This window comes from Dama dama, chromosome 33 (assembly GCF_033118175.1).
Source record: "Dama dama isolate Ldn47 chromosome 33, ASM3311817v1, whole genome shotgun sequence".
Classification (NCBI taxonomy): domain Eukaryota; kingdom Metazoa; phylum Chordata; class Mammalia; order Artiodactyla; family Cervidae; genus Dama; species Dama dama.
Window position 1 is genome coordinate 13,061,344 of NC_083713.1, and position 13,969 is coordinate 13,075,312.

A 13,969-nucleotide genomic window follows, 5' to 3' on the forward strand; every position below is an offset into this window, starting at 1 on the left:
GCAAATCTGGAAGACCCAGCAGTGGCCACAAGGCTGGAGAAGGTCAATCCTCATTCCAGTTCCCAAGAAGAGTAGTACTAAAGAATGTGCTAACCATCAGACTCATCTCCTGTGCTAGTAAGGCCATGCTTAAAATCTTGCATGCTAGGCTTCAGCATTACATGAATCAAGAACTTTCAGATATCCAAGCTGGGTTTAGAAAAGGAAGAGGAACCAGAGATCAAATTGCCAACATTTGCTGGATCATAGAGAAAGTTAGAGAACTCCAGAAAAAAATCCACCTCAGTTTCATCGACTATACCAAAGCCTTTGATTGTGTAGATCATAATAAACTGTGGAAAGCTCTTAAAGAGATAGTACCTATCTCCTGAGAAACCTACATGAGGGTCAAGAAGCAGCAGTTAGAACCCTGGATGGAACAATTGATTGATTCAAGATTGAGAAAGGAGTATGACAAGGTCGTCTGCTATCACCCTATTGGTTTAATCTATATGCTGAACACATCATGAGAAATGCCAACTGGATGAGTTACAAGCTGGAATCAAGACAGGCAGGAGAAGCATCAACAATCTCAATATGTGGATGACACCACTGTAATGGCAGAAAGCAAAGAGGAACTAAAGAGCCACCTGATGAAAGTGAAGGAGAGGGAGGAGCCAAGATGGCGGAGGAGTAGGACGGGGAGACCACTTTCTCTCCTACAAATTCATCAAAAGAATAACTGAACGCAGAGCAAACTTCGCAAAACAACTTCTGATCGCTAGCTGAGGTCATCAGGCGCCCAGAAAAGCAGCCCATTGTCTTCGAAAGGAGGTAGGACAAAATATAAAAGATAAAAAGTGAGACAAAAGAGCTAAGGACGGAGATCCGTCCCGGGAGCTCTTAGGCGGCATTGCTTGGGGTAGGGTCCGGGCCTGAGTGCCCTGAGGACAATCGGAGGGAGCTTCTGTGAGTTGCCAACATAAACTGTGGGAGACCATAGGAGAGAGAGTAAATTAACCGGCCCGAACACACTGCCGGCCGTTAGCAGAACAAAGAGACCGAGAGGGTCCAGAGAGGAGCTCGCAGGCTGCGGACCGGCCCAGCCCCGCCGGAGGCAGGAGGCAGGGGGGAGGGGAAGGTCGCAGCGAGACACAGGGCGCAGGCACCCGACCGGCGCGGGCGGGGACTGGGGCTGGGGACACGGAGGGCAGAAGGCGCGCACACCCGACTGGCGCCAGCGGAAACTGAAACTGGGTCCGTGGAAGGGAGGGGGCGCGCCACACCTGGGGAGAGTGCACCCACCAAGCCCCTGGCTGCCTGGACCGCTCTGACGGAGAAGGCACAGAGAGCAGGCGCAGCTTTTCGTTCTGCGCTTTTGTGGAACACCCGAGGGCTGGAACCTCGCGCAGCGCGGGGCGCGCTCCATATAGAACAGCCGGGAGCCTGAGCAGGCGCAGACGGAGAGGGCAGCGTCGGCCCCTCCCCGCAGCGTCAGCCCCTCCCCGCGGCGCAAGCCCGTCCCCACAGCGCCAGCCTCTCCCTGCAGCGCAAGCCCCTCCCCGCGGAGCGACAGAACTAGCTACCTGAATAAGAGTCCACCTCCGCCCGCCTGTGTCAGGGTGGAAATGAGGCTCTGAAGAGACCGGCAAACAGAAGCCAAATAAACAAAGGGAACCGCTTCAGAAGGGACTGGTGCAACAGATTAAAATCCCTCTAGGAAACATTGACTACACCGGAGGAGCCTGTAGATATCGAGAAGCGTAAGCTGGAACGAGGAGCTATCTGAAACTGAGCCGAACCCACACTGACCGCAACAGCTCCAGAGAAACTCCTAGATATAATTTTACTTTTTTCTCTTTTTTTTTTTTTATTTTTTTTATTTTTTTCTTTTTTCTTTTTTATTTTTTCTCTTTTATTTTCCTTTAAAATCCCCTATTACTCCCCCATTACTCCTTAACTTTCATTTCCATAGACTTTTACGATTTTTTAATTAGAGGGAAAAAAAAAATTTTTTTTCTTTTTTTTTTCTTTTTCTTCCTTTTTTTTTTCTTTTTTTTTCTTTCCTTTCTCTCTTCTATTTTCTATTTTTCTTTTTCTCTTATTTCTTTTAAAGTCCTCTAGTACTCCTCTACTACTCCTTAATTTTCATTTCCAATACACTATAACCTTACAAAAAAAAAAAAAGAAGAGAAGCCCTATTTTTAAACCGAAGATTATTCTCTCCCAATCTTGACTCTCTGTTTTCTACCTCAGAACACCTCTATTTCCTCCTTTCCCCTTCTCTTCCCAATCCACTTCTGTGAATCTTTGTAGGTGACTGGGCTACGGAGAACACTCTGGGAACAGACAGCTGCGTAGATCTGTCTCTCTCCTCTTGAGTCCCCCTTTTTCTCCTCCTGTTCATCTCTATCTCCCTCCTCCCTCTCCTCTTCTTCATGTGACTCTGTGAACCTCTCTGGGTGTCCCTAACGGGGGAGAATCTTTTAGCCATTAACCTAGAAGTTTTCTTATCAGGGCTGTATAGTTGGAGAAGTCCTGAGACTACAGGAAGAATAAAACTGAAATCCAGAGGCAGGAGACTTAAGCCCAAAACCTGAGAACACCAGAAAACTCCTGACTACAAGGAACTTTAAGTAATAAGTGACTGTCCAAAAGCCTCCATACCTACACTGAAACCAACCACCACACAAGAGCCAATAAGTTTTAGAGCAAGACATACCATGCAAATTCTCCAGCAACGCAGGAACATAGCCCTGAACATCAACATACAGGCTGCCCAAGGTCACACCTAACACATAGACCCATCTCAAAACTCATTACTGGGCACTCCATTGCTCTCCAAAGAGAAGAAATCAAGCTCCACGCACCACAACACTGACGCAAGCTTCCCTAACCAGGAAATCTCGACAAGCCAATCGTCTAACCCTACCCACTGGGTAAATCCTCCACAACAAAAAGGAACCACAGACCTCCAGAATACAGAAAGCCCACTCCAGACACAGCAATCTAAACAAGATGAAAAGGCAAAGAAATACCCAACAGGTAAAGGAACATGAAAAATGCCCACCAAGTCAAACAAAAGAGGAGGAGATAGGGAATCTACCTGAAAAAGAATTTAGAATAATGATAATAAAAATGATCCAAAATCTTGAAAACAAAATGGAGTTACAGATAAATAGCCTGGAAACAAAGATTGAAAAGATGCAAGAAATGTTTAATAAAGACCTAGAAGAAATAAAAAAGAGTCAATTACAAATGAATAATGCAATGAATGAGATCAAAAACACTTTGGAGGGAACCAAGAGTAGAATAACGGAGGCAGAAGATAGGATAAGTGAGGTAGAAGATAAAATGGTGGAAATAAATGAAGCAGAGAGGAAAAAAGAAAAAAGGATCAAAAGAAATGAGGACAACCTCAGGGACCTCTGGGACACTGTGAAATGCCCCAACATTCGAATCATAGGAGTTCCAGAAGAAGAAGACAAAAAGAAAGACCATGAGAAAATACTCGAGGAGATAATAGCTGAAAACTTCCCTAAAATGGGGAAGGAAATAGCCACCCAAATCCAACAAACCCAGAGAGTCCCAAACAGGATAAACCCAAGGTGAAACACCCCAAGACACATATTAATCAAATTAACAAAGATCAAACACAAAGAACAAATATTAAAAGCAGCAAGGGAAAAACAACAAATAACACACAAAGGGATTCCCATAAGGATAACAGCTGATCTATCAAGAGAAACCCTCCAGGCCAGAAGGGAATGGCAGGACACACTTAAAGTAATGAGAGAATAACCTACAACCTAGATTACTGTATCCAGCAAGGATCTCATTCAGATATGAAGGAGAATTCAAAAGCTTTACAGATAAGCAAAAGCTGAGAGAATTCAGCACCACCAAACCAGCTCTTCAACAAATGCTAAAGGATCTTCTCTAGACAGGAAATGCAGAAAGGTTGTATAAATGTGAACCCAAAACAACAAAGTAAATGGCAACGGGACCACACCTATCAATAATTACCCTAAATGTAAATGGGTTGAATGCCCCAACCAAAAGACAAAGATTGGCTGAATGGATACAAAAACAAGACCCCTATATATGCTGTCTACAAGAGACCCACCTCAAAACAAGAGACACATACAGACTAAAAGTGAAGGGCTGGAAAAAAATATTTCATGCAAATGGAGACCAAAAGAAAGCAGGAGTCGCAATACTCCTATCAGATAAAATAGACTTTCAAATAAAGGAAGTGAAAAGAGACAAAGAAGGACACTACATAATGATCAAAGGATCAATCAAAAAAGAAGATATAACAATTATAAATATATATGCACCCAACATAGGACCACCGCAATATGTACGGCAAACGCTAACGAGTATGAAAGAGGAAATTAATAGTAACACAATAATAGTGGGAGACTTTAATACCCCACTCACAACTATGGATAGATCAACTAAACAGAAAATTAACAAGGAAACACAAACCTTAAATGACACAATGGACCAGCTAGACCTAATTGATATCTATAGGACATTTCACCCCAAAACAATCAACTTCACCTTTTTCTCAAGTGCACACGGAACATTCTCCAGAATAGATCACATCCTGGGCCATAAACCTGGTCTTGGAAAATTCAAAAAAATTGAAATAATTCCAGTCATCTTTTCTGACCACAGTGCAGTAAGATTAGATCTCAATTACAGGGAAAAAATTGTTAAAACTTCAAACATATGGAGGCTAAATAACACGCTTCTGAATAACCAACAAATCATAGAAGAAATCAAAAAAGAAATCAAAATATGTATAGAAATGAATGAAAATGAAAACACAACAACCCAAAACCTATGGGACACTGTAAAAGCAGTGCTAAGGGGAAGGTTCATAGCATTACAGGCTTACATCAAGAAACAGGAAAAAAACCAATTAAATAACCTAACTCTACACCTAAAGCAATTAGAGAAGGAAGAAATGAAGAACCCCAGAGTTAGCAGAAGGAAAGAAATCTTAAAAATCAGGGCAGAAATAAATGCAAAAGAAACTAAAGAGACCATAGCAAAAATCAACAAAGCTAAAAGCTGGTTTTTTGAAAAAATAAACAAAATTGACAAACCATTAGCAAGACTCATTAAGAAACAAAGAGAGAAAAACCAAATTAACAAAATTAGAAATGAAAATGGAGAGATCACAACAGACAACACTGAAATACAAAGGATCATAAGAGACTACTACCAGCAGCTCTATGCCAATAAAATGGACAACTTGGATGAAATGGACAAATTCTTAGAAAAGTATAACTTTCCAAAACTGAACCAGGAAGAAATAGAAGATCTTAACAGACCCATCACAAGCAAGGAAATCGAAACTGTCATCAAAAATCTTCCAGCAAACAAAAGCCCAGGACCAGATGGCTTCACAGCTGAATTCTACCAAAAATTTAGAGAAGAGCTAACACCTATCTTACTCAAACTCTTCCAGAAAATTGCAGAAGAAGGTAAGCTTCCAAACTCATTCTATGAGGCCACCATCACCCTAATTCCAAAACCAGACAAAGATACCACAAAAAAAGAAAACTAGAGGCCAATATCACTGATGAACATAGATGCAAAAATCCTTAACAAAATTCTAGCAAACAGAATCCAACAACATATTAAAAAAATCATACACCATGACCAAGTGGGCTTTATCCCAGGAATTCAAGGATTCTTTAATATCCGCAAATCAATCAATGTAATACACCACATTAACAAATTGAAAGATAAAAACCATATGATTATCTCAATAGATGCAGAGAAAGCCTTTGACAAAATTCAACACTCATTTATGATTAAAACTCTCCAAAAAGCGGGAATAGAAGGAACATACCTCAACATAATAAAAGCTATATATGACAAACCCACAGCAAGCATCACCCTCAATGGTGAAAAATTGAAGGCATTTCCCCTGAAATCAGGAACAAGACAAGGGTGCCCACTCTCACCACTACTATTCAACATAGTGTTGGAAGTTCTGGCCACAGCAATCAGAGCAGAAAAAGAAATAAAAGGAATCCAGATAGGAAAAGAAGAAGTAAAACTCTCACTGTTTGCAGATGACATGATCCTCTACATAGAAAACCCTAAAGACTCTACCAGAAAATTACTAGAGCTAATCAATGAATATAGTAAAGTTGCAGGATATAAAAGTAACACACAGAAGTCCCCTGCATTCCTATACACTAACAATGAGAAAACAGACAGAGAAATTAAGGAAACAATACCATTCACCATTGCAACAAAAAGAATAAAATACTTAGGAGTATATCTACCTAAAGAAACAAAGGACCTATACATAGAAAACTATAAAACACTGATGAAAGAAATCAAAGAGGACACAAACAGATGGAGAAACATACCGTGTTCATGGATTGGAAGAATTAATATTGTCAAAATGGCTATTCTACCCAAAGCAATCTATAGATTCAATGCAATCCCTATCAAGCTACCAACGGTATTTTTCACAGAACTAGACCAAAGAATTTCACAATTTGTATGGAAAGACAAAAAACCTCGAATAGCCAAAGTAATCTTGAGAAAGAAGAATGGAGCTGGAGGAATCAACCTGCCTGACTTCAGACTCTACTACAAAGCCACAGTCATCAAGACAGTATGGTACTGGCACAAAGACAGAAATATAGATCAATGGAACAGAATAGAAAGCCCAGAGATAAATCCACGAACCTATGGACACCTTATCTTTGACAAAGGAGGCAAGGATATACAGTGGAAAAAAGACAACCTCTTTAAAAAGTGGTGCTGGGAAAACTGGTCAACCACTTGTAAAAGAATGAAACTAGAACACTTTCTAACACCATACACAAAAATAAACTCAAAATGGATTAAAGATCTAAATGTAAGACCAGAAACTATAAAACTCCTAGAGGAGAACATAGGCAAAACACTCTCTGACATAAATCACAGCAAGATCCTCTATGACCCACCTCCCAGAATATTGGAAATAAAAGCAAAACTAAACTAATGGGACCTAATGAAACTTAAAAGCTTTTGCACTACAAAGGAAACTATAAGTAAGGTGAAAAGACAGCCCTCAGATTGGGAGAAAATAATAGCAAATGAAGAAACAGACAAAGGATTAATCTCAAAAATATACAAGCAACTCCTGAAGCTCAATTCCAGAAAAATAAATGACCCAATCAAAAAATGGGCCAAAGAACTAAACAGACATTTCTCCAAAGAAGACATACAGATGGCTAACAAACACATGAAAAGATGCTCAACATCACTCATTATTAGAGAAATCCAAATCAAAACCACAATGAGGTACCATTACACGCCAGTCAGGATGGCTGCTATCCAAAAGTCTACAAGCAATAAATGCTGGAGAGGGTGTGGAGAAAAGGGAACCCTCTTACACTGTTGGTGGGAATGCAAACTAGTACAGCCGCTATGGAAAACAGTGTGGAGATTTCTTAAAAAACTGGAAATAGAACTGCCATATGACCCAGCAATCCCACTCCTGGGCATACACACTGAGGAAACCAGATCTGAAAGAGACACGTGCGCCCCAATGTTCATCGCAGCACTGTTTATAATAGCCAGGACATGGAAGCAACCTAGATGCCCATCAGCAGATGAATGGATAAGGAAGCTGTGGTACATATACACCATGGAATATTACTCAGCCATTAAAAAGAATTCATTTGAACCAGTCCTAATGAGATGGATGAAGCTGGAGCCCCTTATACAGAGTGAAGTAAGCCAGAAAGATAAAGAACATTACAGCATACTGACACATGTATATGGAATTTAGAAAGGTGATAACAATAACCCTATATGCAGAACAGAAAAAGAGACACAGAAATACAGAACAGACTTTTGAACTTTGTGGGAGAATGTGAGGGTGGGATATTTCAAAAGAACAGCATGTATACTATCTATGGTGAAACAGATCACCAGCCCAGGTGGGATGCACGAGACAAGTGCTCCGGCCTGGTGCACTGGGAAGACCCAGAGGAATCGGGTGGAGAGGGAGGTGGGAGGGGGGATCGGGATTGGGAATACATGTAAATCCATGGCTGATTCATATCAATGTATGACAAAACCCACTGGGAAAAAAAAATAATAATAATAATAAAAAATAAAAAAGAAAAAAAAAAGAAAGTGAAGGAGAGTGAAAGAGCTGGCTTAAAACTAAGTATTAAAACCAAGATCATGGCACCTGGCCCCATTACTGCACGGCAAATAGAAGGGGAAAAGTGGAAACTACTAAAACTACTGTAATGGTGAGTGCATCCATGAAATCAGAAGACATTTGGTTCTTGGCAGGAAAGCTATGACAAACCCAGACAGTGTGTTGAAAAGCAGAGACATTAATTTGCTGATAAAGGTCTGTATAATCAAGGCTACGGTCTTCCCAGTGTTCACCTACAGTTATCAGAGTTGGACAATAAAGAAGGCAGAGCACTGAAGAATTGATGCCTTCTAACTGTGGTGCTGGAGAAGACTCCTGAGAGTCCCTTGGATAGGAAGGAGATCAAACCAGTCAATCTTAAAGGAAATCAACCCTAATTACTTGTTGGAAAGACTAATACTGAAGCTGAAATGCCAGTATTTTGGTCATCTGATGAGAACAGCTGACTAATTGAAAAAGTCCTTGATGCTAGAAAAGATTGAGGGTGGAAGAAGAAAAGGGTAACAGAGCATGAGACGGCCAGATGGCATCACCGATGCAATGGTCGTGAACTTGGGCAAACTTTGGGAGATGTGAGGGACAGAGAGGCCTGGCATGCTGCAGTCCAGGGGTCTTAGAGTCGAGCATGACTGGGCAACTGAACAACAAAAACAAGTAAGGAATAAGGAATTTAAGGGAGAGAACGGGCCTTGACTCACTCTATCAAGATGCACCACCATATCCTCAAGGCTCTGACAAGATGAGATAGGTAAGCAATCTCAGGAGCTAAGTAGTGATTCAAGTGGAAGAGATGTCAGTCTCTTATACAACTTAAATGTGCTTTGGAGGAAAGATCTTTGAACTGAGTACTAAGGAATAACTTACATTCCCAGACGTGAAAATACCCTGAAAGGCTGCCTTCCTCTCCTATCTCTAGATGGGGTGATTATGTGCTCAATTATGTCCAACTTTTTGCGACCCCATGGACTGTAGCCCACCAGGCTCTTCTGTCCATGGGATTTCCCAGGCAAGAATACTGGAATGGGTTGCCGTTTCCTCCTCTGGGGGATCTTCCTGATTCAGGGATCAAACCGACATCTCCTGCATTGGCAGGCAGATTCTTTACCCACTCCAGAATTCTTGGGCTTCCCTTGTTGTTCAGCTGGTAAAGAATCCGCCTGAAATGCAGGAGATGTGGGTTCAATCCCTGGGTTGGGAAGATCCCTTGGAGAAGGAAAAGGCTACCCACTCAAGTATCCTGGCCTGGAGAAGTCCAAGGACTGTGTAGTCCATGGGGTCGCAAAGAGTCGGACACGACTGAGTGACTTTACCTCACTTCTTACCACTGAGCCACCTGGGAAGCCCCATATCTAGATGGTAAATGCTGCTAAAGGAGGCCTATCTTCTCCCCAAGAGACTTGATAGGTCTTACGCCTAGAAGTGAGCCTTCTTTGACCTCAGTCATAGAGAAATGGGAAACATTGCTTTCAAATTGCCCTGGAGACCACCTGGGATTAAATCTTTACTTGAACACTTAATCCAGCAAATTCATTAAAGTCTCTGTGATTTGTTAAATAGTATTAGTTCTCATTTGTAAAATAGAGATAATAATAATACCTACTATACAGCATTGTTGTGGGAATTAACAATGTAAAAAAAAAATGTGCATGGTTCACCTTCTGTTCATCCAGATACATTTCCACTTTTGTCTGCCCAGCTCTATGCCCTGGGAGGCTGACTTCTACAGACTGTAGCAATATCAGATGGGAGAAATATCAATAATCTCAGATATGCAGATGATACCACCCTTATGGCAGAAAGTGAAGAGGAACTAAAGAGCCTAGATAAGGTGAAAGAGGAGAGCAAAAAAGCTGCTTAAAATTCAACATTCAAAAAACAAAAATCATGGCATCTGGTCCCATCACTTCATGGCACAAACAGATGAGAAAACAATGGAAACAGAGGTCAGGATATTGCTTTCTACTTTGCTTCCCCTAGGTTTTGAAATCATGGTCAGAGAGAAGAATATTTCTCCACTTCTAAAGCTCCTTTCCAGAAACCTCTCTTCCAGGGACCAGCTCCCACCTAGCTCTAGTACCATGTTCCCTCCCTTTGCTCGTTCACACCCAAGGGAAGCACAGCCTCCTCCTGTTGCTAACTCCTGGTTCCAGTGATATCCAACATCCAGGTATTAATCATATCATCTTCCTATACCACACTAGCCTGTCACTGAATGTTCTTGCTCTTCAATTATATTTTTACAAATGCATTTTTCAATTAGAGAGAAACCTTTGCTGAACCATTTTTATTTAATTCATCAAATCAAATTTGATTCAATCATTCATCAGGTCATTTCATCGTGTATTGATATACATGCTGCTTAAGTCTCTTCAGTCTTTGCGACCCCATGGGCTGTAGCCTGCCAGGCTCCTCTGTCCATGGGATTCTCCAGGCAAGAATACTGGACTGAGTTGACATGCCCTACATCCAGGGGATCTTCCTGACTCAGGGATCAAACCCACATCTCTTCGGCCTCCTGCATTGTCAGGCAGGTTTTTTACTACTAGTGCCACCTGAGAAGCCCATTAATATACAAATTCACATTCATATCCATATATGTACATAAACATATACATACAGTTTGGCCACAACACATAGGACAAAATATTCCTCTCCACCAAGTCATCATATTATTCTTTTTGCTAGACAAGTCACATCAGACATCTTATTTAGACTTTACAATGATTTTTTTGAAATTAAAATAAAATCCAATTCTTCATAATGCCTAACACATTATCTGACCCCAAATACTCCTCTCTACCAAAATTCCCTTTTGTTCACCATGTTCTAGCAATACTGGACTTATTTCTTGGTTCAAGTTCACTCATATAACTTTTGACACGTTCTCTTGTCTCTGGAAGGAAAACTCTTACCCAGGTCTTTGTATGCATCCTGCTCATATTCTTTCCTAAAGAGTGATTATCTTGTTACTGGCAAAATCAGCACATAAACTCAAGTCCTCTGATTTCCTTTTTAAAGTTTTTTATACTGTCAGTAGTTTACACTTTCAAATTAAAGTAATATCAGATAAATAAAAAGAGTCAATATAACTGTGGAGATTGCAGAAAATGGCACTTAATACGACAGAAATTTGTAAAGTGCTCTTTAAAAAAAATGACCTGATACCTACCCGCCTATTTTAAGCAAACCTTTGATTTAACCTATTTTAAATAAATACTTTGAATTTGAGAGGCTAACAACAGTCAGCTCAATTATATCTCAGGTGTTGTTCAACAGGGCTAACAAGAATCTCTATTATTGTTCTTTATTCCTCAATAAATGGTCCATGTATCTATAATTATTTATCAAATCTGTGACATTACCTATAAACATCCTATGAAATCCATTTACATGACTGTTTATTTTTATATTCTGTTATAACCACCAAAATAAACCTACTTGAAAACTAAAAGGAAAGGTTCCATGATTTAGAAAGCATATCTCTCAAACTTTCAAATACTCTTCATTCTAAATTATAGTTAATAATGATGATATTGACACATTCCCAATTTCTTTAGGGGTTTCCCACATGGCTCAGTGGTAAAGAACCTGCCTGTCAATGCAAGGAGATGTAGGAGACACTGTTTCAACCCTTTGGTTGGGAAGATCTCCTGGAAGAGGAAATGGCAAACCTCTGCAGTATTCTTGCCTGGAGAATCCCATGGACAGAGGAGCCTGGCAGGCTACAGTCCATTGGGTCGCAAAGTCAGAAACAACTGAGTGACAGAACACAAAATATCTTTAAGATTTTATTTAGTCTTTACTCTTAAACTCAAAATAATAGTTTTTCTGCCAATTCAATAGGTGTTCTTTTTACTTCAAATTCCAGGACAAACTAATTGACAATATAGTTAACAATAACTTATGTGCAGAGTATATCATGAGAAACACTGGGCTAGATGAAGTACAAGCTGGAATCAAGATTGCTGAAGAAATATCAATAACCTCAGATATGCAGATGACACCACCCTTATGGCAGAAAGCAAAGAACTAAAGAGCCTCTTGATGAAAGTGAAAGAGGAGAGTGAAAAAGTTGGCTTAGAACTCAACATTCAAAAAACTAAGATCATGGCATCTGGTCCCATCACTTCATGGCAAATAGATGGGGAGACAATGGAAACAGTGACAGACTTTAGTTTTGGGGGCTCCAAAATCACTGCAGATGGTGACTGCAACCATAAAATTAAAAGTCGCTTGCTTCTTGGAAGAAAAGTTACAAACAACCTAGACAACATATTAAAAAGCAGAGATATTACTTTGCCAACAAATGTCCATCTAGTCAAAGCTATGGTTTTTCCAGTAGTCATGTATGGATGTGAGAGTTGGACTACAAAAAAAGCTGAGCACTGAAGAATTGATGCTTTTGAACTGTGGTGTTGGAGAAGACTCTGAGGAGTCCCTTGGACAGCAAGGAGATCCAACCAGTCCATCCTAAAGGAAATCAGTCCTGAATATTCATTGGGAGGATTGATGCTGAAGCTGAAACTCCAATACTTTGGACACCTGATATGAAGAACTGACTCACTTGAAAAGATCCTGATGCCGGGAAAGACTAAAGATGGGAGGAATAGGGGATGACAGAGGATGAGATGACTGGATGGCATCACCGACTCGATGGACATGAATCTGAGTAAACTCTAGAGTTGGTGATAGACAGGGAGGCCTGGCATGCTGCAGTCCATGGGGTCACAAAGAGTTGGACACAACTGAGTGACTGAATTGAACTGAATTTGCAATATAACTATAAGCACTTTGGGACTTCTTGTGTGGTTTTTTAAAGGTAATGCTTGTCTTTACAAAATAAGTCTCATGGGAATCACTGTGACTTTAATGAAAGATCCTAATATGGCCACTGATATAAAACAAGTTCCCTTAACTGAACACAAAGCCCTTAAAATAGCATTTATTATTAGACGTGTTTTGTTGCTCCTGTGTTACCAGAATATTTTGATCTAAATCATATTTAAACTTTATGTGAAGATAATGCATGTTTATGGAAAGAAGGTATTTCAGTTTACTGCTTAACTTGATCTTAGCAATGGTAACTATAAAATGCAATGCCATAAAATATATACCAGTTATATTAAAATGATAATATATAGAAGACATTGTTATTTTATCATTGACATGAGGACTTATTTTAAGAAAGCCAAGAAAGTGTGTGTGTGTGTGTGTGTGTGTGTGTGTGTGTGTGTGTATGTGTGTGTGTGTGTGTTTCTCTTCAGGATATAACTTACATATAAATGAGGCAGATTATTACAATAAATATTTGCCATTTAATAATTCAGACTAGAAAAGCATATGTGTATATCTCAACCTGTAACTATAAAACATTTGCAAAATTATATGTGCTATGTAACTAGAATATACATATACCATATTCATAACATACCTATGAAAAGATAAAGAGATTTAGGGAGATGTTTCTAATTAACACAATGCCAACTTCTAAATACATTTTAAACACCCAAATTCACTGTGGGAATTTTCAGGAAGAATTACATGCTCCATGCTATTTTCAGAATATGAAGTTTAAGCTAGTACATCTGTTAAATACTGAAATAGCCAAAAGGAATCCCCAAAGACACAGTCTGCTTTTTCAGGCTGCAACTTTTCCTTTTAGCCAAAGGTTTATAATCAGTGAAGATTTACCCAGTCCAGGTGTGGCCTTGAATACTGAAACACAGCTGCAAAGTTGATCTAATTTTTTTCTCTTTCCTTTCACTCTCTAAGTAATGTGGCAAATATTGCCTTTTT